Raw genomic sequence first — 22,776 nt, forward strand, 5'->3', positions numbered from 1 at the left:
CAGACATATTAGGCAAGCATTTTGGAGCTTTCACCTAAATAACTACAGGTGGTGAGATAAGCTGCACAATATAATTGACCTTTCAGTATATTGTTGCACACACACCATCTATTTAGCAAATGCCCTTGTTATCAACAGCAGCCTTTTAAACTCACCTGAGCTAACAGGTATGTGCGCTGGTTACTCTGCTGCGCTTAAAATTTCTTTTTTGGTTTGCTACAATGCCTTTTCTGAAACGTTGTCTCCTTCTGCTGGAACACTGACTTCTTTCATTTAATGCCTGCAGACTATAAAAGAGAACCCAACCCAAAAAGTTTGGTTGATTAGTCTGTGGCATTCTGTTAAACTGTTGCTTATGGCGGTCTCTGTGAGCTTCCCAGCGACATTCAGCCAGCCAGGTATCCTGCCTGCAGTAGATGGAATGTGGCAATGGAACGCTGGCTGCGCGTGTCATAATAGGCTCTGAGCCTTTATATACCTGTGCACAGCAGCAGCCACCTTCAGTCTGCTGCTGGACAGCCAGCAGCAGCAGCAGCAGGAGAGGTATGTAATCAGGAGCCCTCCTGCTAAGGGTAGACAGCTGCTCGTTCCACCCCACCCCCCGCCTTAATTGGTTCTCCTCCCTTCCAACGGTGTTGAGGCGGGTGGGAACAGCAGGGGGTGAAGGTGCTGTGTTTAAAGAGGTGGAGTTATGCAGATCTAAAACGCGTGGATTCCAGCAGCAGCAAGCCGAAAAGTGCAGGCATGTAAGGGATCTAGAGGTTGACAACATGTCTTCTTAACGGGAGTCCAGGAGCTCATCTCCACAAATGGACTTTTCAGGATCCTTGGGTGGCTCCGTAGTTTGAAACCAATTCTGGTTATCGCTTCTCGGCCTTTTGGCTAAGATCAAGTGTAGTATCTGTTCTTATCAGTTTAATATCTGATACGTCCCCTATCTGGGGACCATATATTAAATGGATTTTTAGAACAGGGAGATGGAAAAAGAGCTTGCTCTGTCCACTCCACGCATTGACCTGGTATTGCAGTATCTCCAGGACCGGTGCACCCCTTCTTTAATGCAGTTTCTAAAATCAGAAAGAATTGAATTCAATGTTTTTTGTTCATTTTGCTTGTTTGTCGGATTTTGGGATGGACTCTTTGGCTTTGCTTTTCTTCTCCTCATTGGATTTTTCATGTTCAAAGTTGCAGAAGCCAGATTACAAGCTCATTTTGGTTCAACTTCAGCAACTGTGCATTGCATTGCCATGTAATGTGATGCAATGCTATCTTTCTAGCTCTCCCTTTTTACTTCCTTTTGGATAAACAGACATATTAGGCAAGCATTTTGGAGCTTTCACCTAAATAACTACAGGTGGTGAGATAAGCTGCACAATATAATTGACCTTTCAGTATATTGTTGCACACACACCATCTATTTAGCAAATGCCCTTGTTATCAACAGCAGCCTTTTAAACTCACCTGAGCTAACAGGTATGTGCGCTGGTTACTCTGCTGCGCTTAAAATTTCTTTTTTGGTTTGCTACAATGCCTTTTCTGAAACGTTGTCTCCTTCTGCTGGAACACTGACTTCTTTCATTTAATGCCTGCAGACTATAAAAGAGAACCCAACCCAAAAAGTTTGGTTGATTAGTCTGTGGCATTCTGTTAAACTGTTGCTTATGGCGGTCTCTGTGAGCTTCTCAGCGACATTCAGCCAGCCAGGTATCCTGCCTGCAGTAGATGGAATGTGGCAATGGAACGCTGGCTGCGCGTGTCATAATAGGCTCTGAGCCTTTATATACCTGTGCACAGCAGCAGCCACCTTCAGTCTGCTGCTGGACAGCCAGCAGCAGCAGCAGGAGAGGTATGTAATCAGGAGCCCTCCTGCTAAGGGTAGACAGCTGCTCGTTCCACCCCACCCCCTGCCTTAATTGGTTCTCCTCCCTTCCAACGGTGTTGAGGCGGGTGGGAACAGCAGGGGGTGAAGGTGCTGTGTTTAAAGAGGTGGAGTTATGCAGATCTAAAACGCGTGGATTGCAGCAGCAGCAAGCCGAAAAGTGCAGGCATGTAAGGGATCTAGAGGTTGACAACATGTCTTCTTAACGGGAGTCCAGGAGCTCATCTCCACAAATGGACTTTTCAGGATCCTTGGGTGGCTCCGTAGTTTGAAACCAATTCTGGTTATCGCTTCTCGGCCTTTTGGCTAAGATCAAGTGTAGTATCTGTTCTTATCAGTTTAATATCTGATACGTCCCCTATCTGGGGACCATATATTAAATGGATTTTTAGAACAGGGAGATGGAAAAAGAGCTTGCTCTGTCCACTCCATGCATTGACCTGGTATTGCAGTATCTCCAGGACCGGTGCACCCCTTCTTTAATGCAGTTTCTAAAATCAGAAAGAATTGAATTCAATGTTTTTTGTTCATTTTGCTTGTTTGTCGGATTTTGGGATGGACTCTTTGGCTTTGCTTTTCTTCTCCTCATTGGATTTTTCATGTTCAAAGTTGCAGAAGCCAGATTACAAGCTCATTTTGGTTCAACTTCAGCAACTGTGCATTGCATTGCCATGTAATGTGATGCAATGCTATCTTTCTAGCTCTCCCTTTTTACTTCCTTTTGGATAAACAGACATATTAGGCAAGCATTTTGGAGCTTTCACCTAAATAACTACAGGTGGTGAGATAAGCTGCACAATATAATTGACCTTTCAGTATATTGTTGCACACACACCATCTATTTAGCAAATGCCCTTGTTATCAACAGCAGCCTTTTAAACTCACCTGAGCTAACAGGTATGTGCGCTGGTTACTCTGCTGCGCTTAAAATTTCTTTTTTGGTTTGCTACAATGCCTTTTCTGAAACGTTGTCTCCTTCTGCTGGAACACTGACTTCTTTCATTTAATGCCTGCAGACTATAAAAGAGAACCCAACCCAAAAAGTTTGGTTGATTAGTCTGTGGCATTCTGTTAAACTGTTGCTTATGGCGGTCTCTGTGAGCTTCCCAGCGACATTCAGCCAGCCAGGTATCCTGCCTGCAGTAGATGGAATGTGGCAATGGAACGCTGGCTGCGCGTGTCATAATAGGCTCTGAGCCTTTATATACCTGTGCACAGCAGCAGCCACCTTCAGTCTGCTGCTGGACAGCCAGCAGCAGCAGCAGGAGAGGTATGTAATCAGGAGCCCTCCTGCTAAGGGTAGACAGCTGCTCGTTCCACCCCACCCCCTGCCTTAATTGGTTCTCCTCCCTTCCAACGGTGTTGAGGCGGGTGGGAACAGCAGGGGGTGAAGGTGCTGTGTTTAAAGAGGTGGAGTTATGCAGATCTAAAACGCGTGGATTGCAGCAGCAGCAAGCCGAAAAGTGCAGGCATGTAAGGGATCTAGAGGTTGACAACATGTCTTCTTAACGGGAGTCCAGGAGCTCATCTCCACAAATGGACTTTTCAGGATCCTTGGGTGGCTCCGTAGTTTGAAACCAATTCTGGTTATCGCTTCTCGGCCTTTTGGCTAAGATCAAGTGTAGTATCTGTTCTTATCAGTTTAATATCTGATACGTCCCCTATCTGGGGACCATATATTAAATGGATTTTTAGAACAGGGAGATGGAAAAAGAGCTTGCTCTGTCCACTCCATGCATTGACCTGGTATTGCAGTATCTCCAGGACCGGTGCACCCCTTCTTTAATGCAGTTTCTAAAATCAGAAAGAATTGAATTCAATGTTTTTTGTTCATTTTGCTTGTTTGTCGGATTTTGGGATGGACTCTTTGGCTTTGCTTTTCTTCTCCTCATTGGATTTTTCATGTTCAAAGTTGCAGAAGCCAGATTACAAGCTCATTTTGGTTCAACTTCAGCAACTGTGCATTGCATTGCCATGTAATGTGATGCAATGCTATCTTTCTAGCTCTCCCTTTTTACTTCCTTTTGGATAAACAGACATATTAGGCAAGCATTTTGGAGCTTTCACCTAAATAACTACAGGTGGTGAGATAAGCTGCACAATATAATTGACCTTTCAGTATATTGTTGCACACACACCATCTATTTAGCAAATGCCCTTGTTATCAACAGCAGCCTTTTAAACTCACCTGAGCTAACAGGTATGTGCGCTGGTTACTCTGCTGCGCTTAAAATTTCTTTTTTGGTTTGCTACAATGCCTTTTCTGAAACGTTGTCTCCTTCTGCTGGAACACTGACTTCTTTCATTTAATGCCTGCAGACTATAAAAGAGAACCCAACCCAAAAAGTTTGGTTGATTAGTCTGTGGCATTCTGTTAAACTGTTGCTTATGGCGGTCTCTGTGAGCTTCTCAGCGACATTCAGCCAGCCAGGTATCCTGCCTGCAGTAGATGGAATGTGGCAATGGAACGCTGGCTGCGCGTGTCATAATAGGCTCTGAGCCTTTATATACCTGTGCACAGCAGCAGCCACCTTCAGTCTGCTGCTGGACAGCCAGCAGCAGCAGCAGCAGGAGAGGTATGTAATCAGGAGCCCTCCTGCTAAGGGTAGACAGCTGCTCGTTCCACCCCATCCCCCGCCTTAATTGGTTCTCCTCCCTTCCAACGGTGTTGAGGCGGGTGGGAACAGCAGGGGGTGAAGGTGCTGTGTTTAAAGAGGTGGAGTTATGCAGATCTAAAACGCGTGGATTGCAGCAGCAGCAAGCCGAAAAGTGCAGGCATGTAAGGGATCTAGAGGTTGACAACATGTCTTCTTAACGGGAGTCCAGGAGCTCATCTCCACAAATGGACTTTTCAGGATCCTTGGGTGGCTCCGTAGTTTGAAACCAATTCTGGTTATCGCTTCTCGGCCTTTTGGCTAAGATCAAGTGTAGTATCTGTTCTTATCAGTTTAATATCTGATACGTCCCCTATCTGGGGACCATATATTAAATGGATTTTTAGAACAGGGAGATGGAAAAAGAGCTTGCTCTGTCCACTCCACGCATTGACCTGGTATTGCAGTATCTCCAGGACCGGTGCACCCCTTCTTTAATGCAGTTTCTAAAATCAGAAAGAATTGAATTCAATGTTTTTTGTTCATTTTGCTTGTTTGTCGGATTTTGGGATGGACTCTTTGGCTTTGCTTTTCTTCTCCTCATTGGATTTTTCATGTTCAAAGTTGCAGAAGCCAGATTACAAGCTCATTTTGGTTCAACTTCAGCAACTGTGCATTGCATTGCCATGTAATGTGATGCAATGCTATCTTTCTAGCTCTCCCTTTTTACTTCCTTTTGGATAAACAGACATATTAGGCAAGCATTTTGGAGCTTTCACCTAAATAACTACAGGTGGTGAGATAAGCTGCACAATATAATTGACCTTTCAGTATATTGTTGCACACACACCATCTATTTAGCAAATGCCCTTGTTATCAACAGCAGCCTTTTAAACTCACCTGAGCTAACAGGTATGTGCGCTGGTTACTCTGCTGCGCTTAAAATTTCTTTTTTGGTTTGCTACAATGCCTTTTCTGAAACGTTGTCTCCTTCTGCTGGAACACTGACTTCTTTCATTTAATGCCTGCAGACTATAAAAGAGAACCCAACCCAAAAAGTTTGGTTGATTAGTCTGTGGCATTCTGTTAAACTGTTGCTTATGGCGGTCTCTGTGAGCTTCTCAGTGACATTCAGCCAGCCAGGTATCCTGCCTGCAGTAGATGGAATGTGGCAATGGAACGCTGGCTGCGCGTGTCATAATAGGCTCTGAGCCTTTATATACCTGTGCACAGCAGCAGCCACCTTCAGTCTGCTGCTGGACAGCCAGCAGCAGCAGCAGCAGGAGAGGTATGTAATCAGGAGCCCTCCTGCTAAGGGTAGACAGCTGCTCGTTCCACCCCACCCCCCGCCTTAATTGGTTCTCCTCCCTTCCAACGGTGTTGAGGCGGGTGGGAACAGCAGGGGGTGAAGGTGCTGTGTTTAAAGAGGTGGAGTTATGCAGATCTAAAACGCGTGGATTGCAGCAGCAGCAAGCCGAAAAGTGCAGGCATGTAAGGGATCTAGAGGTTGACAACATGTCTTCTTAACGGGAGTCCAGGAGCTCATCTCCACAAATGGACTTTTCAGGATCCTTGGGTGGCTCCGTAGTTTGAAACCAATTCTGGTTATCGCTTCTCGGCCTTTTGGCTAAGATCAAGTGTAGTATCTGTTCTTATCAGTTTAATATCTGATACGTCCCCTATCTGGGGACCATATATTAAATGGATTTTTAGAACAGGGAGATGGAAAAAGAGCTTGCTCTGTCCACTCCACGCATTGACCTGGTATTGCAGTATCTCCAGGACCGGTGCACCCCTTCTTTAATGCAGTTTCTAAAATCAGAAAGAATTGAATTCAATGTTTTTTGTTCATTTTGCTTGTTTGTCGGATTTTGGGATGGACTCTTTGGCTTTGCTTTTCTTCTCCTCATTGGATTTTTCATGTTCAAAGTTGCAGAAGCCAGATTACAAGCTCATTTTGGTTCAACTTCAGCAACTGTGCATTGCATTGCCATGTAATGTGATGCAATGCTATCTTTCTAGCTCTCCCTTTTTACTTCCTTTTGGATAAACAGACATATTAGGCAAGCATTTTGGAGCTTTCACCTAAATAACTACAGGTGGTGAGATAAGCTGCACAATATAATTGACCTTTCAGTATATTGTTGCACACACACCATCTATTTAGCAAATGCCCTTGTTATCAACAGCAGCCTTTTAAACTCGCCTGAGCTAACAGGTATGTGAGCTGGTTACTCTGCTGCGCTTAAAATTTCTTTTTTGGTTTGCTACAATGCCTTTTCTGAAACGTTGTCTCCTTCTGCTGGAACACTGACTTCTTTCATTTAATGCCTGCAGACTATAAAAGAGAACCCAACCCAAAATGTTTGGTTGATTAGTCTGTGGCATTCTGTTAAACTGTTGCTTATGGCGGTCTCTGTGAGCTTCTCAGCGACATTCAGCCAGCCAGGTATCCTGCCTGCAGTAGATGGAATGTGGCAATGGAACGCTGGCTGCGCGTGTCATAATAGGCTCTGAGCCTTTATATACCTGTGCACAGCAGCAGCCACCTTCAGTCTGCTGCTGGACAGCCAGCAGCAGCAGCAGGAGAGGTATGTAATCAGGAGCCCTTCTGCTAAGGGTAGACAGCTGCTCGTTCCACCCCACCCCCCGCCTTAATTGGTTCTCCTCCCTTCCAACGGTGTTGAGGCGGGTGGGAACAGCAGGGGGTGAAGGTGCTGTGTTTAAAGAGGTGGAGTTATGCAGATCTAAAACGCGTGGATTGCAGCAGCAGCAAGCCGAAAAGTGCAGGCATGTAAGGGATCTAGAGGTTGACAACATGTCTTCTTAACGGGAGTCCAGGAGCTCATCTCCACAAATGGACTTTTCAGGATCCTTGGGTGACTCCGTAGTTTGAAACCAATTCTGGTTATCGCTTCTCGGCCTTTTGGCTAAGATCAAGTGTAGTATCTGTTCTTATCAGTTTAATATCTGATACGTCCCCTATCTGGGGACCATATATTAAATGGATTTTTAGAACAGGGAGATGGAAAAAGAGCTTGCTCTGTCCACTCCACGCATTGACCTGGTATTGCAGTATCTCCAGGACCGGTGCACCCCTTCTTTAATGCAGTTTCTAAAATCAGAAAGAATTGAATTCAATGTTTTTTGTTCATTTTGCTTGTTTGTCGGATTTTGGGATGGACTCTTTGGCTTTGCTTTTCTTCTCCTCATTGGATTTTTCATGTTCAAAGTTGCAGAAGCCAGATTACAAGCTCATTTTGGTTCAACTTCAGCAACTGTGCATTGCATTGCCATGTAATGTGATGCAATGCTATCTTTCTAGCTCTCCCTTTTTACTTCCTTTTGGATAAACAGACATATTAGGCAAGCATTTTGGAGCTTTCACCTAAATAACTACAGGTGGTGAGATAAGCTGCACAATATAATTGACCTTTCAGTATATTGTTGCACACACACAATCTATTTAGCAAATGCCCTTGTTATCAACAGCAGCCTTTTAAACTCACCTGAGCTAACAGGTATGTGCGCTGGTTACTCTGCTGCGCTTAAAATTTCTTTTTTGGTTTGCTACAATGCCTTTTCTGAAACGTTGTCTCCTTCTGCTGGAACACTGACTTCTTTCATTTAAAGCCTGCAGACTATAAAAGAGAACCCAACCCAAAAAGTTTGGTTGATTAGTCTGTGGCATTCTGTTAAACTGTTGCTTATGGCGGTCTCTGTGAGCTTCTCAGCGACATTCAGCCAGCCAGGTATCCTGCCTGCAGTAGATGGAATGTGGCAATGGAACGCTGGCTGCGCGTGTCATAATAGGCTCTGAGCCTTTATATACCTGTGCACAGCAGCAGCCACCTTCAGTCTGCTGCTGGACAGCCAGCAGCAGCAGCAGCAGGAGAGGTATGTAATCAGGAGCCCTCCTGCTAAGGGTAGACAGCTGCTCGTTCCACCCCACCCCCCGCCTTAATTGGTTCTCCTGCCTTCCAACGGTGTTGAGGCGGGTGGGAACAGCAGGGGGTGAAGGTGCTGTGTTTAAAGAGGTGGAGTTATGCAGATCTAAAACGCGTGGATTGCAGCAGCAGCAAGCCGAAAAGTGCAGGCATGTAAGGGATCTAGAGGTTGACAACATGTCTTCTTAACGGGAGTCCAGGAGCTCATCTCCACAAATGGACTTTTCAGGATCCTTGGGTGGCTCCGTAGTTTGAAACCAATTCTGGTTATCGCTTCTCGGCCTTTTGGCTAAGATCAAGTGTAGTATCTGTTCTTATCAGTTTAATATCTGATACGTCCCCTATCTGGGGACCATATATTAAATGGATTTTTAGAACAGGGAGATGGAAAAAGAGCTTGCTCTGTCCACTCCACGCATTGACCTGGTATTGCAGTATCTCCAGGACCGGTGCACCCCTTCTTTAATGCAGTTTCTAAAATCAGAAAGAATTGAATTCAATGTTTTTTGTTCATTTTGCTTCTTTGTCGGATTTTGGGATGGACTCTTTGGCTTTGCTTTTCTTCTCCTCATTGGATTTTTCATGTTCAAAGTTGCAGAAGCCAGATTACAAGCTCATTTTGGTTCAACTTCAGCAACTGTGCATTGCATTGCCATGTAATGTGATGCAATGCTATCTTTCTAGCTCTCCCTTTTTACTTCCTTTTGGATAAACAGACATATTAGGCAAGCATTTTGGAGCTTTCACCTAAATAACTACAGGTGGTGAGATAAGCTGCACAATATAATTGACCTTTCAGTATATTGTTGCACACACACCATCTATTTAGCAAATGCCCTTGTTATCAACAGCAGCCTTTTAAACTCACCTGAGCTAACAGGTATGTGCGCTGGTTACTCTGCTGCGCTTAAAATTTCTTTTTTGGTTTGCTACAATGCCTTTTCTGAAACGTTGTCTCCTTCTGCTGGAACACTGACTTCTTTCATTTAATGCCTGCAGACTATAAAAGAGAACCCAACCCAAAAAGTTTGGTTGATTAGTCTGTGGCATTCTGTTAAACTGTTGCTTATGGCGGTCTCTGTGAGCTTCTCAGCGACATTCAGCCAGCCAGGTATCCTGCCTGCAGTAGATGGAATGTGGCAATGGAACGCTGGCTGCGCGTGTCATAATAGGCTCTGAGCCTTTATATACCTGTGCACAGCAGCAGCCACCTTCAGTCTGCTGCTGGACAGCCAGCAGCAGCAGCAGCAGGAGAGGTATGTAATCAGGAGCCCTCCTGCTAAGGGTAGACAGCTGCTCGCTCCACCCCACCCCCCGCCTTAATTGGTTCTCCTCCCTTCCAACGGTGTTGAGGCGGGTGGGAACAGCAGGGGGTGAAGGTGCTGTGTTTAAAGAGGTGGAGTTATGCAGATCTAAAACGCGTGGATTGCAGCAGCAGCAAGCCGAAAAGTGCAGGCATGTAAGGGATCTAGAGGTTGACAACATGTCTTCTTAACGGGAGTCCAGGAGCTCATCTCCACAAATGGACTTTTCAGGATCCTTGGGTGGCTCCGTAGTTTGAAACCAATTCTGGTTATCGCTTCTCGGCCTTTTGGCTAAGATCAAGTGTAGTATCTGTTCTTATCAGTTTAATATCTGATACGTCCCCTATCTGGGGACCATATATTAAATGGATTTTTAGAACAGGGAGATGGAAAAAGAGCTTGCTCTGTCCACTCCACGCATTGACCTGGTATTGCAGTATCTCCAGGACCGGTGCACCCCTTCTTTAATGCAGTTTCTAAAATCAGAAAGAATTGAATTCAATGTTTTTTGTTCATTTTGCTTGTTTGTCGGATTTTGGGATGGACTCTTTGGCTTTGCTTTTCTTCTCCTCATTGGATTTTTCATGTTCAAAGTTGCAGAAGCCAGATTACAAGCTCATTTTGGTTCAACTTCAGCAACTGTGCATTGCATTGCCATGTAATGTGATGCAATGCTATCTTTCTAGCTCTCCCTTTTTACTTCCTTTTGGATAAACAGACATATTAGGCAAGCATTTTGGAGCTTTCACCTAAATAACTACAGGTGGTGAGATAAGCTGCACAATATAATTGACCTTTCAGTATATTGTTGCACACACACCATCTATTTAGCAAATGCCCTTGTTATCAACAGCAGCCTTTTAAACTCACCTGAGCTAACAGGTATGTGCGCTGGTTACTCTGCTGCGCTTAAAATTTCTTTTTTGGTTTGCTACAATGCCTTTTCTGAAACGTTGTCTCCTTCTGCTGGAACACTGACTTCTTTCATTTAATGCCTGCAGACTATAAAAGAGAACCCAACCCAAAAAGTTTGGTTGATTAGTCTGTGGCATTCTGTTAAACTGTTGCTTATGGCGGTCTCTGTGAGCTTCTCAGCGACATTCAGCCAGCCAGGTATCCTGCCTGCAGTAGATGGAATGTGGCAATGGAACGCTGGCTGCGCGTGTCATAATAGGCTCTGAGCCTTTATATACCTGTGCACAGCAGCAGCCACCTTCAGTCTGCTGCTGGACAGCAGGCAGCAGCAGCAGCAGGAGAGGTATGTGATCAGGAGCCCTCCTGCTAAGGGTAGACAGCTGCTCGTTCCACCCCACCCCCCGCCTTAATTGGTTCTCCTCCCTTCCAACGGTGTTGAGGCGGGTGGGAACAGCAGGGGGTGAAGGTGCTGTGTTTAAAGAGGTGGAGTTATGCAGATCTAAAACGCGTGGATTGCAGCAGCAGCAAGCCGAAAAGTGCAGGCATGTAAGGGATCTAGAGGTTGACAACATGTCTTCTTAACGGGAGTCCAGGAGCTCATCTCCACAAATGGACTTTTCAGGATCCTTGGGTGGCTCCGTAGTTTGAAACCAATTCTGGTTATCGCTTCTCGGCCTTTTGGCTAAGATCAAGTGTAGTATCTGTTCTTATCAGTTTAATATCTGATACGTCCCCTATCTGGGGACCATATATTAAATGGATTTTTAGAACAGGGAGATGGAAAAAGAGCTTGCTCTGTCCACTCCACGCATTGACCTGGTATTGCAGTATCTCCAGGACCGGTGCACCCCTTCTTTAATGCAGTTTCTAAAATCAGAAAGAATTGAATTCAATGTTTTTTGTTCATTTTGCTTGTTTGTCGGATTTTGGGATGGACTCTTTGGCTTTGCTTTTCTTCTCCTCATTGGATTTTTCATGTTCAAAGTTGCAGAAGCCAGATTACAAGCTCATTTTGGTTCAACTTCAGCAACTGTGCATTGCATTGCCATGTAATGTGATGCAATGCTATCTTTCTAGCTCTCCCTTTTTACTTCCTTTTGGATAAACAGACATATTAGGCAAGCATTTTGGAGCTTTCACCTAAATAACTACAGGTGGTGAGATAAGCTGCACAATATAATTGACCTTTCAGTATATTGTTGCACACACACCATCTATTTAGCAAATGCCCTTGTTATCAACAGCAGCCTTTTAAACTCACCTGAGCTAACAGGTATGTGCGCTGGTTACTCTGCTGCGCTTAAAATTTCTTTTTTGGTTTGCTACAATGCCTTTTCTGAAACGTTGTCTCCTTCTGCTGGAACACTGACTTCTTTCATTTAATGCCTGCAGACTATAAAAGAGAACCCAACCCAAAAAGTTTGCTTGATTAGTCTGTGGCATTCTGTTAAACTGTTGCTTATGGCGGTCTCTGTGAGCTTCTCAGCGACATTCAGCCAGCCAGGTATCCTGCCTGCAGTAGATGGAATGTGGCAATGGAACGCTGGCTGCGCGTGTCATAATAGGCTCTGAGCCTTTATATACCTGTGCACAGCAGCAGCCACCTTCAGTCTGCTGCTGGACAGCCAGCAGCAGCAGCAGCAGGAGAGGTATGTAATCAGGAGCCCTCCTGCTAAGGGTAGACAGCTGCTCGTTCCACCCCACCCCCCGCCTTAATTGGTTCTCCTCCCTTCCAACGGTGTTGAGGCGGGTGGGAACAGCAGGGGGTGAAGGTGCTGTGTTTAAAGAGGTGGAGTTATGCAGATCTAAAACGCGTGGATTGCAGCAGCAGCAAGCCGAAAAGTGCAGGCATGTAAGGGATCTAGAGGTTGACAACATGTCTTCTTAACGGGAGTCCAGGAGCTCATCTCCACAAATGGACTTTTCAGGATCCTTGGGTGGCTCCGTAGTTTGAAACCAATTCTGGTTATCGCTTCTCGGCCTTTTGGCTAAGATCAAGTGTAGTATCTGTTCTTATCAGTTTAATATCTGATACGTCCCCTATCTGGGGACCATATATTAAATGGATTTTTAGAACAGGGAGATGGAAAAAGAGCTTGCTCTGTCCACTCCACGCATTGACCTGGTATTGCAGTATCTCCAGGACCGGTGCACCCCTTCTTTAATGCAGTTTCTAAAATCAGAAAGAATTGAATTCAATGTTTTTTGTTCATTTTGCTTGTTTGTCGGATTTTGGGATGGACTCTTTGGCTTTGCTTTTCTTCTCCTCATTGGATTTTTCATGTTCAAAGTTGCAGAAGCCAGATTACAAGCTCATTTTGGTTCAACTTCAGCAACTGTGCATTGCATTGCCATGTAATGTAATGCAATGCTATCTTTCTAGCTCTCCCTTTTTACTTCCTTTTGGATAAACAGACATATTAGGCAAGCATTTTGGAGCTTTCACCTAAATAACTACAGGTGGTGAGATAAGCTGCACAATATAATTGACCTTTCAGTATATTGTTGCACACACACCATCTATTTAGCAAATGCCCTTGTTATCAACAGCAGCCTTTTAAACTCACCTGAGCTAACAGGTATGTGCGCTGGTTACTCTGCTGCGCTTAAAATTTCTTTTTTGGTTTGCTACAATGCCTTTTCTGAAACGTTGTCTCCTTCTGCTGGAACACTGACTTCTTTCATTTAATGCCTGCAGACTATAAAAGAGAACCCAACCCAAAAAGTTTGGTTGATTAGTCTGTGGCATTCTGTTAAACTGTTGCTTATGGCGGTCTCTGTGAGCTTCTCAGCGACATTCAGCCAGCCAGGTATCCTGCCTGCAGTAGATGGAATGTGGCAATGGAACGCTGGCTGCGCGTGTCATAATAGGCTCTGAGCCTTTATATACCTGTGCACAGCAGCAGCCACCTTCAGTCTGCTGCTGGACAGCCAGCAGCAGCAGCAGCAGGAGAGGTATGTAATCAGGAGCCCTCCTGCTAAGGGTAGACAGCTGCTCGTTCCACCCCACCCCCCGCCTTAATTGGTTCTCCTCCCATCCAACGGTGTTGAGGCGGGTGGGAACAGCAGGGGGTGAAGGTGCTGTGTTTAAAGAGGTGGAGTTATGCAGATCTAAAACGCGTGGATTGCAGCAGCAGCATGCCGAAAAGTGCAGGCATGTAAGGGATCTAGAGGTTGACAACATGTCTTCTTAACGGGAGTCCAGGAGCTCATCTCCACAAATGGACTTTTCAGGATCCTTGGGTGGCTCCGTAGTTTGAAACCAATTCTGGTTATCGCTTCTCGGCCTTTTGGCTAAGATCAAGTGTAGTATCTGTTCTTATCAGTTTAATATCTGATACGTCCCCTATCTGGGGACCATATATTAAATGGATTTTTAGAACAGGGAGATGGAAAAAGAGCTTGCTCTGTCCACTCCACGCATTGACCTGGTATTGCAGTATCTCCAGGACCGGTGCACCCCTTCTTTAATGCAGTTTCTAAAATCAGAAAGAATTGAATTCAATGTTTTTTGTTCATTTTGCTTGTTTGTCGGATTTTGGGATGGACTCTTTGGCTTTGCTTTTCTTCTCCTCATTGGATTTTTCATGTTCAAAGTTGCAGAAGCCAGATTACAAGCTCATTTTGGTTCAACTTCAGCAACTGTGCATTGCATTGCCATGTAATGTGATGCAATGCTATCTTTCTAGCTCTCCCTTTTTACTTCCTTTTGGATAAACAGACATATTAGGCAAGCATTTTGGAGCTTTCACCTAAATAACTACAGGTGGTGAGATAAGCTGCACAATATAATTGACCTTTCAGTATATTGTTGCACACACACCATCTATTTAGCAAATGCCCTTGTTATCAACAGCAGCCTTTTAAACTCACCTGAGCTAACAGGTATGTGCGCTGGTTACTCTGCTGCGCTTAAAATTTCTTTTTTGGTTTGCTACAATGCCTTTTCTGAAACGTTGTCTCCTTCTGCTGGAACACTGACTTCTTTCATTTAATGCCTGCAGACTATAAAAGAGAACCCAACCCAAAAAGTTTGGTTGATTAGTCTGTGGCATTCTGTTAAACTGTTGCTTATGGCGGTCTCTGTGAGCTTCTCAGCGACATTCAGCCAGCCAGGTATCCTGCCTGCAGTAGATGGAATGTGGCAATGGAACGCTGGCTGCGCGTGTCATAATAGGCTCTGAGCCTTTATATACCTGTGCACAGCAGCAGCCACCTTCAGTCTGCTGCTGGACAGCCAGCAGCAGCAGCAGCAGGAGAGGTATGTAATCAGGAGCCCTCCTGCTAAGGGTAGACAGCTGCTCGTTCCACCCCACCCCCCGCCTTAATTGGTTCTCCTCCCTTCCAACGGTGTTGAGGCGGGTGGGAACAGCAGGGGGTGAAGGTGCTGTGTTTAAAGAGGTGGAGTTATGCAGATCTAAAACGCGTGGATTGCAGCAGCAGCAAGCCGAAAAGTGCAGGCATGTAAGGGATCTAGAGGTTGACAACATGTCTTCTTAACGGGAGTCCAGGAGCTCATCTCCACAAATGGACTTTTCAGGATCCTTGGGTGGCTCCGTAGTTTGAAACCAATTCTGGTTATCGCTTCTCGGCCTTTTGGCTAAGATCAAGTGTAGTATCTGTTCTTATCAGTTTAATATCTGATACGTCCCCTATCTGGGGACCATATATTAAATGGATTTTTAGAACAGGGAGATGGAAAAAGAGCTTGCTCTGTCCACTCCACGCATTGACCTGGTATTGCAGTATCTCCAGGACCGGTGCACCCCTTCTTTAATGCAGTTTCTAAAATCAGAAAGAATTGAATTCAATGTTTTTTGTTCATTTTGCTTGTTTGTCGGATTTTGGGATGGACTCTTTGGCTTTGCTTTTCTTCTCCTCATTGGATTTTTCATGTTCAAAGTTGCAGAAGCCAGATTACAAGCTCATTTTGGTTCAACTTCAGCAACTGTGCATTGCATTGCCATGTAATGTGATGCAATGCTATCTTTCTAGCTCTCCCTTTTTACTTCCTTTTGGATAAACAGACATATTAGGCAAGCATTTTGGAGCTTTCACCTAAATAACTACAGGTGGTGAGATAAGCTGCACAATATAATTGACCTTTCAGTATATTGTTGCACACACACCATCTATTTAGCAAATGCCCTTGTTATCAACAGCAGCCTTTTAAACTCACCTGAGCTAACAGGTATGTGCGCTGGTTACTCTGCTGCGCTTAAAATTTCTTTTTTGGTTTGCTACAATGCCTTTTCTGAAACGTTGTCTCCTTCTGCTGGAACACTGACTTCTTTCATTTAATGCCTGCAGACTATAAAAGAGAACCCAACCCAAAAAGTTTGGTTGATTAGTCTGTGGCATTCTGTTAAACTGTTGCTTATGGCGGTCTCTGTGAGCTTCTCAGCGACATTCAGCCAGCCAGGTATCCTGCCTGCAGTAGATGGAATGTGGCAATGGAACGCTGGCTGCGCGTGTCATAATAGGCTCTGAGCCTTTATATACCTGTGCACAGCAGCAGCCACCTTCAGTCTGCTGCTGGACAGCCAGCAGCAGCAGCAGCAGGAGAGGTATGTAATCAGGAGCCCTCCTGCTAAGGGTAGACAGCTGCTCGTTCCACCCCACCCCCCGCCTTAATTGGTTCTCCTCCCTTCCAACGGTGTTGAGGCGGGTGGGAACAGCAGGGGGTGAAGGTGCTGTGTTTAAAGAGGTGGAGTTATGCAGATCTAAAACGCGTGGATTGCAGCAGCAGCAAGCCGAAAAGTGCAGGCATGTAAGGAATCTAGAGGTTGACAACATGTCTTCTTAACGGGAGTCCAGGAGCTCATCTCCACAAATGGACTTTTCAGGATCCTTGGGTGGCTCCGTAGTTTGAAACCAATTCTGGTTATCGCTTCTCGGCCTTTTGGCTAAGATCAAGTGTAGTATCTGTTCTTATCAGTTTAATATCTGATACGTCCCCTATCTGGGGACCATATATTAAATGGATTTTTAGAACAGGGAGATGGAAAAAGAGCTTGCTCTGTCCACTCCACGCATTGACCTGGTATTGCAGTATCTCCAGGACCGGTGCACCCCTTCTTTAATGCAGTTTCTAAAATCAGAAAGAATTGAATTCAATGTTTTTTGTTCATTTTGCTTGTTTGTCGGATTTTGGGATGGACTCTTTGGCTTTGCTTTTCTTCTCCTCATTGGATTTTTCATGTTCAAAGTTGCAGAAGCCAGATTACAAGCTCATTTTGGTTCAACTTCAGCAACTGTGCATTGCATTGCCATGTAATGTGATGCAATGCTATCTTTCTAGCTCTCCCTTTTTACTTCCTTTTGGATAAACAGACATATTAGGCAAGCATTTTGGAGCTTTCACCTAAATAACTACAGGTGGTGAGATAAGCTGCACAATATAATTGACCTTTCAGTATATTGTTGCACACACACCATCTATTTAGCAAATGCCCTTGTTATCAACAGCAGCCTTTTAAACTCACCTGAGCTAACAGGTATGTGCGCTGGTTACTCTGCTGCGCTTAAAATTTCTTTTTTGGTTTGCTACAATGCCTTTTCTGAAACGTTGTCTCCTTCTGCTGGAACACTGACTTCTTTCATTTAATGCCTGCAGACTATAAAAGAGAACCCAACCCAAAAAGTTTGGTTGATTAGTCTGTGGCATTCTGTTAAACTGTTGCTTATGGCGGTCTCTGTGAGCTTCTCAGCGACATTCAGCCAGCCAGGTATCCTGCCTGCAGTAGATGGAATGTGGCAATGGAACGCTGGCTGCGCGTGTCATAATAGGCTCTGAGCCTTTATATACCTGTGCACAGCAGCAGCCACCTTCAGTCTGCTGCTGGACAGCCAGCAGCAGCAGCAGCAGGAGAGGTATGTAATCAGGAGCCCTCCTGCTAAGGGTAGACAGCTGCTCGTTCCACCCCACCCCCCGCCTTAATTGGTTCTCCTCCCATCCAACGGTGTTGAGGCGGGTGGGAACAGCAGGGGGTGAAGGTGCTGTGTTTAAAGAGGTGGAGTTATGCAGATCTAAAACGCGTGGATTGCAGCAGCAGCATGCCGAAAAGTGCAGGCATGTAAGGGATCTAGAGGTTGACAACATGTCTTCTTAACGGGAGTCCAGGAGCTCATCTCCACAAATGGACTTTTCAGGATCCTTGGGTGGCTCCGTAGTTTGAAACCAATTCTGGTTATCGCTTCTCGGCCTTTTGGCTAAGATCAAGTGTAGTATCTGTTCTTATCAGTTTAATATCTGATACGTCCCCTATCTGGGGACCATATATTAAATGGATTTTTAGAACAGGGAGATGGAAAAAGAGCTTGCTCTGTCCACTCCACGCATTGACCTGGTATTGCAGTATCTCCAGGACCGGTGCACCCCTTCTTTAATGCAGTTTCTAAAATCAGAAAGAATTGAATTCAATGTTTTTTGTTCATTTTGCTTGTTTGTCGGATTTTGGGATGGACTCTTTGGCTTTGCTTTTCTTCTCCTCATTGGATTTTTCATGTTCAAAGTTGCAGAAGCCAGATTACAAGCTCATTTTGGTTCAACTTCAGCAACTGTGCATTGCATTGCCATGTAATGTGATGCAATGCTATCTTTCTAGCTCTCCCTTTTTACTTCCTTTTGGATAAACAGACATATTAGGCAAGCATTTTGGAGCTTTCACCTAAATAACTACAGGTGGTGAGATAAGCTGCACAATATAATTGACCTTTCAGTATATTGTTGCACACACACCATCTATTTAGCAAATGCCCTTGTTATCAACAGCAGCCTTTTAAACTCACCTGAGCTAACAGGTATGTGCGCTGGTTACTCTGCTGCGCTTAAAATTTCTTTTTTGGTTTGCTACAATGCCTTTTCTGAAACGTTGTCTCCTTCTGCTGGAACACTGACTTCTTTCATTTAATGCCTGCAGACTATAAAAGAGAACCCAACCCAAAAAGTTTGGTTGATTAGTCTGTGGCATTCTGTTAAACTGTTGCTTATGGCGGTCTCTGTGAGCTTCTCAGCGACATTCAGCCAGCCAGGTATCCTGCCTGCAGTAGATGGAATGTGGCAATGGAACGCTGGCTGCGCGTGTCATAATAGGCTCTGAGCCTTTATATACCTGTGCACAGCAGCAGCCACCTTCAGTCTGCTGCTGGACAGCCAGCAGCAGCAGCAGCAGGAGAGGTATGTAATCAGGAGCCCTCCTGCTAAGGGTAGACAGCTGCTCGTTCCACCCCACCCCCCGCCTTAATTGGTTCTCCTCCCTTCCAACGGTGTTGAGGCGGGTGGGAACAGCAGGGGGTGAAGGTGCTGTGTTTAAAGAGGTGGAGTTATGCAGATCTAAAACGCGTGGATTGCAGCAGCAGCAAGCCGAAAAGTGCAGGCATGTAAGGGATCTAGAGGTTGACAACATGTCTTCTTAACGGGAGTCCAGGAGCTCATCTCCACAAATGGACTTTTCAGGATCCTTGGGTGGCTCCGTAGTTTGAAACCAATTCTGGTTATCGCTTCTCGGCCTTTTGGCTAAGATCAAGTGTAGTATCTGTTCTTATCAGTTTAATATCTGATACGTCCCCTATCTGGGGACCATATATTAAATGGATTTTTAGAACAGGGAGATGGAAAAAGAGCTTGCTCTGTCCACTCCACGCATTGACCTGGTATTGCAGTATCTCCAGGACCGGTGCACCCCTTCTTTAATGCAGTTTCTAAAATCAGAAAGAATTGAATTCAATGTTTTTTGTTCATTTTGCTTGTTTGTCGGATTTTGGGATGGACTCTTTGGCTTTGCTTTTCTTCTCCTCATTGGATTTTTCATGTTCAAAGTTGCAGAAGCCAGATTACAAGCTCATTTTGGTTCAACTTCAGCAACTGTGCATTGCATTGCCATGTAATGTGATGCAATGCTATCTTTCTAGCTCTCCCTTTTTACTTCCTTTTGGATAAACAGACATATTAGGCAAGCATTTTGGAGCTTTCACCTAAATAACTACAGGTGGTGAGATAAGCTGCACAATATAATTGACCTTTCAGTATATTGTTGCACACACACCATCTATTTAGCAAATGCCCTTGTTATCAACAGCAGCCTTTTAAACTCACCTGAGCTAACAGGTATGTGCGCTGGTTACTCTGCTGCGCTTAAAATTTCTTTTTTGGTTTGCTACAATGCCTTTTCTGAAACGTTGTCTCCTTCTGCTGGAACACTGACTTCTTTCATTTAATGCCTGCAGACTATAAAAGAGAACCCAACCCAAAAAGTTTGGTTGATTAGTCTGTGGCATTCTGTTAAACTGTTGCTTATGGCGGTCTCTGTGAGCTTCTCAGCGACATTCAGCCAGCCAGGTATCCTGCCTGCAGTAGATGGAATGTGGCAATGGAACGCTGGCTGCGCGTGTCATAATAGGCTCTGAGCCTTTATATACCTGTGCACAGCAGCAGCCACCTTCAGTCTGCTGCTGGACAGCCAGCAGCAGCAGCAGCAGGAGAGGTATGTAATCAGGAGCCCTCCTGCTAAGGGTAGACAGCTGCTCGTTCCACCCCACCCCCCGCCTTAATTGGTTCTCCTCCCTTCCAACGGTGTTGAGGCGGGTGGGAACAGCAGGGGGTGAAGGTGCTGTGTTTAAAGAGGTGGAGTTATGCAGATCTAAAACGCGTGGATTGCAGCAGCAGCAAGCCGAAAAGTGCAGGCATGTAAGGAATCTAGAGGTTGACAACATGTCTTCTTAACGGGAGTCCAGGAGCTCATCTCCACAAATGGACTTTTCAGGATCCTTGGGTGGCTCCGTAGTTTGAAACCAATTCTGGTTATCGCTTCTCGGCCTTTTGGCTAAGATCAAGTGTAGTATCTGTTCTTATCAGTTTAATATCTGATACGTCCCCTATCTGGGGACCATATATTAAATGGATTTTTAGAACAGGGAGATGGAAAAAGAGCTTGCTCTGTCCACTCCACGCATTGACCTGGTATTGCAGTATCTCCAGGACCGGTGCACCCCTTCTTTAATGCAGTTTCTAAAATCAGAAAGAATTGAATTCAATGTTTTTTGTTCATTTTGCTTGTTTGTCGGATTTTGGGATGGACTCTTTGGCTTTGCTTTTCTTCTCCTCATTGGATTTTTCATGTTCAAAGTTGCAGAAGCCAGATTACAAGCTCATTTTGGTTCAACTTCAGCAACTGTGCATTGCATTGCCATGTAATGTGATGCAATGCTATCTTTCTAGCTCTCCCTTTTTACTTCCTTTTGGATAAACAGACATATTAGGCAAGCATTTTGGAGCTTTCACCTAAATAACTACAGGTGGTGAGATAAGCTGCACAATATAATTGACCTTTCAGTATATTGTTGCACACACACCATCTATTTAGCAAATGCCCTTGTTATCAACAGCAGCCTTTTAAACTCACCTGAGCTAACAGGTATGTGCGCTGGTTACTCTGCTGCGCTTAAAATTTCTTTTTTGGTTTGCTACAATGCCTTTTCTGAAACGTTGTCTCCTTCTGCTGGAACACTGACTTCTTTCATTTAATGCCTGCAGACTATAAAAGAGAACCCAACCCAAAAAGTTTGGTTGATTAGTCTGTGGCATTCTGTTAAACTGTTGCTTATGGCGGTCTCTGTGAGCTTCTCAGCGACATTCAGCCAGCCAGGTATCCTGCCTGCAGTAGATGGAATGTGGCAATGGAACGCTGGCTGCGCGTGTCATAATAGGCTCTGAGCCTTTATATACCTGTGCACAGCAGCAGCCACCTTCAGTCTGCTGCTGGACAGCCAGCAGCAGCAGCAGCAGGAGAGGTATGTAATCAGGAGCCCTCCTGCTAAGGGTAGACAGCTGCTCGTTCCACCCCACCCCCCGCCTTAATTGGTTCTCCTCCCTTCCAACGGTGTTGAGGCGGGTGGGAACAGCAGGGGGTGAAGGTGCTGTGTTTAAAGAGGTGGAGTTATGCAGATCTAAAACGCGTGGATTGCAGCAGCAGCAAGCCGAAAAGTGCAGGCATGTAAGGAATCTAGAGGTTGACAACATGTCTTCTTAACGGGAGTCCAGGAGCTCATCTCCACAAATGGACTTTTCAGGATCCTTGGGTGGCTCCGTAGTTTGAAACCAATTCTGGTTATCGCTTCTCGGCCTTTTGGCTAAGATCAAGTGTAGTATCTGTTCTTATCAGTTTAATATCTGATACGTCCCCTATCTGGGGACCATATATTAAATGGATTTTTAGAACAGGGAGATGGAAAAAGAGCTTGCTCTGTCCACTCCACGCATTGACCTGGTATTGCAGTATCTCCAGGACCGGTGCACCCCTTCTTTAATGCAGTTTCTAAAATCAGAAAGAATTGAATTCAATGTTTTTTGTTCATTTTGCTTGTTTGTCGGATTTTGGGATGGACTCTTTGGCTTTGCTTTTCTTCTCCTCATTGGATTTTTCATGTTCAAAGTTGCAGAAGCCAGATTACAAGCTCATTTTGGTTCAACTTCAGCAACTGTGCATTGCATTGCCATGTAATGTGATGCAATGCTATCTTTCTAGCTCTCCCTTTTTACTTCCTTTTGGATAAACAGACATATTAGGCAAGCATTTTGGAGCTTTCACCTAAATAACTACAGGTGGTGAGATAAGCTGCACAATATAATTGACCTTTCAGTATATTGTTGCACACACACCATCTATTTAGCAAATGCCCTTGTTATCAACAGCAGCCTTTTAAACTCACCTGAGCTAACAGGTATGTGCGCTGGTTACTCTGCTGCGCTTAAAATTTCTTTTTTGGTTTGCTACAATGCCTTTTCTGAAACGTTGTCTCCTTCTGCTGGAACACTGACTTCTTTCATTTAATGCCTGCAGACTATAAAAGAGAACCCAACCCAAAATGTTTGGTTGATTAGTCTGTGGCATTCTGTTAAACTGTTGCTTATGGCGGTCTCTGTGAGCTTCTCAGCGACATTCAGCCAGCCAGGTATCCCGCCTGCAGTAGATGGAATGTGGCAATGGAACGCTGGCTGCGCGTGTCATAATAGGCTCTGAGCCTTTATATACCTGTGCACAGCAGCAGCCACCTTCAGTCTGCTGCTGGACAGCCAGCAGCAGCAGCAGCAGGAGAGGTATGTAATCAGGAGCCCTCCTGCTAAGGGTAGACAGCTG

General features: G+C 44.9%; 17 non-coding genes across 17 annotated transcripts; all 17 read left to right on the plus strand.

The window, feature by feature from the left end:
• Positions 1 to 862: 862 nt before the first annotated feature.
• On the plus strand, positions 863 to 1,053 carry LOC141200174 (U2 spliceosomal RNA). Its single transcript, XR_012271902.1, has one exon. It is a non-coding gene; the product is annotated as a U2 spliceosomal RNA (small nuclear RNA).
• Positions 1,054 to 2,165: 1,112 nt separating this feature from the next.
• Positions 2,166 to 2,356, plus strand: LOC141200291 (U2 spliceosomal RNA). Its single transcript, XR_012272015.1, has one exon. It is a non-coding gene; the product is annotated as a U2 spliceosomal RNA (small nuclear RNA).
• Positions 2,357 to 3,468: 1,112 nt separating this feature from the next.
• Positions 3,469 to 3,659, plus strand: LOC141200292 (U2 spliceosomal RNA). Its single transcript, XR_012272016.1, has one exon. It is a non-coding gene; the product is annotated as a U2 spliceosomal RNA (small nuclear RNA).
• A 1,115-nt stretch (positions 3,660 to 4,774) lies between these two features.
• LOC141200175 (U2 spliceosomal RNA) lies at positions 4,775 to 4,965 on the plus strand. The gene has a single exon (XR_012271903.1). It is a non-coding gene; the product is annotated as a U2 spliceosomal RNA (small nuclear RNA).
• A 1,115-nt stretch (positions 4,966 to 6,080) lies between these two features.
• LOC141200176 (U2 spliceosomal RNA) lies at positions 6,081 to 6,271 on the plus strand. The gene has a single exon (XR_012271904.1). It is a non-coding gene; the product is annotated as a U2 spliceosomal RNA (small nuclear RNA).
• Positions 6,272 to 7,383: 1,112 nt separating this feature from the next.
• LOC141200177 (U2 spliceosomal RNA) lies at positions 7,384 to 7,574 on the plus strand. Its single transcript, XR_012271905.1, has one exon. It is a non-coding gene; the product is annotated as a U2 spliceosomal RNA (small nuclear RNA).
• Positions 7,575 to 8,689: 1,115 nt separating this feature from the next.
• Positions 8,690 to 8,880, plus strand: LOC141200178 (U2 spliceosomal RNA). The gene has a single exon (XR_012271906.1). It is a non-coding gene; the product is annotated as a U2 spliceosomal RNA (small nuclear RNA).
• Positions 8,881 to 9,995: 1,115 nt separating this feature from the next.
• Positions 9,996 to 10,186, plus strand: LOC141200180 (U2 spliceosomal RNA). The gene has a single exon (XR_012271908.1). It is a non-coding gene; the product is annotated as a U2 spliceosomal RNA (small nuclear RNA).
• A 1,115-nt stretch (positions 10,187 to 11,301) lies between these two features.
• Positions 11,302 to 11,492, plus strand: LOC141200181 (U2 spliceosomal RNA). The gene has a single exon (XR_012271909.1). It is a non-coding gene; the product is annotated as a U2 spliceosomal RNA (small nuclear RNA).
• A 1,115-nt stretch (positions 11,493 to 12,607) lies between these two features.
• Positions 12,608 to 12,798, plus strand: LOC141200182 (U2 spliceosomal RNA). Its single transcript, XR_012271910.1, has one exon. It is a non-coding gene; the product is annotated as a U2 spliceosomal RNA (small nuclear RNA).
• A 1,115-nt stretch (positions 12,799 to 13,913) lies between these two features.
• On the plus strand, positions 13,914 to 14,104 carry LOC141200183 (U2 spliceosomal RNA). The gene has a single exon (XR_012271911.1). It is a non-coding gene; the product is annotated as a U2 spliceosomal RNA (small nuclear RNA).
• Positions 14,105 to 15,219: 1,115 nt separating this feature from the next.
• On the plus strand, positions 15,220 to 15,410 carry LOC141200184 (U2 spliceosomal RNA). Its single transcript, XR_012271912.1, has one exon. It is a non-coding gene; the product is annotated as a U2 spliceosomal RNA (small nuclear RNA).
• A 1,115-nt stretch (positions 15,411 to 16,525) lies between these two features.
• On the plus strand, positions 16,526 to 16,716 carry LOC141200185 (U2 spliceosomal RNA). Its single transcript, XR_012271913.1, has one exon. It is a non-coding gene; the product is annotated as a U2 spliceosomal RNA (small nuclear RNA).
• A 1,115-nt stretch (positions 16,717 to 17,831) lies between these two features.
• LOC141200186 (U2 spliceosomal RNA) lies at positions 17,832 to 18,022 on the plus strand. Its single transcript, XR_012271914.1, has one exon. It is a non-coding gene; the product is annotated as a U2 spliceosomal RNA (small nuclear RNA).
• Positions 18,023 to 19,137: 1,115 nt separating this feature from the next.
• On the plus strand, positions 19,138 to 19,328 carry LOC141200187 (U2 spliceosomal RNA). The gene has a single exon (XR_012271915.1). It is a non-coding gene; the product is annotated as a U2 spliceosomal RNA (small nuclear RNA).
• A 1,115-nt stretch (positions 19,329 to 20,443) lies between these two features.
• On the plus strand, positions 20,444 to 20,634 carry LOC141200188 (U2 spliceosomal RNA). The gene has a single exon (XR_012271916.1). It is a non-coding gene; the product is annotated as a U2 spliceosomal RNA (small nuclear RNA).
• A 1,115-nt stretch (positions 20,635 to 21,749) lies between these two features.
• Positions 21,750 to 21,940, plus strand: LOC141200189 (U2 spliceosomal RNA). The gene has a single exon (XR_012271917.1). It is a non-coding gene; the product is annotated as a U2 spliceosomal RNA (small nuclear RNA).
• The last annotated feature ends 836 nt before the right edge of the window (positions 21,941 to 22,776 follow it).

The sequence above is a fragment of the Phyllobates terribilis genome, unplaced genomic scaffold (assembly GCF_046119375.1).
Source record: "Phyllobates terribilis strain yellow unplaced genomic scaffold, ASM4611937v1 Scaffold_108__1_contigs__length_5656254, whole genome shotgun sequence".
In the NCBI taxonomy this organism is placed as follows: Eukaryota; Metazoa; Chordata; class Amphibia; order Anura; family Dendrobatidae; genus Phyllobates; species Phyllobates terribilis.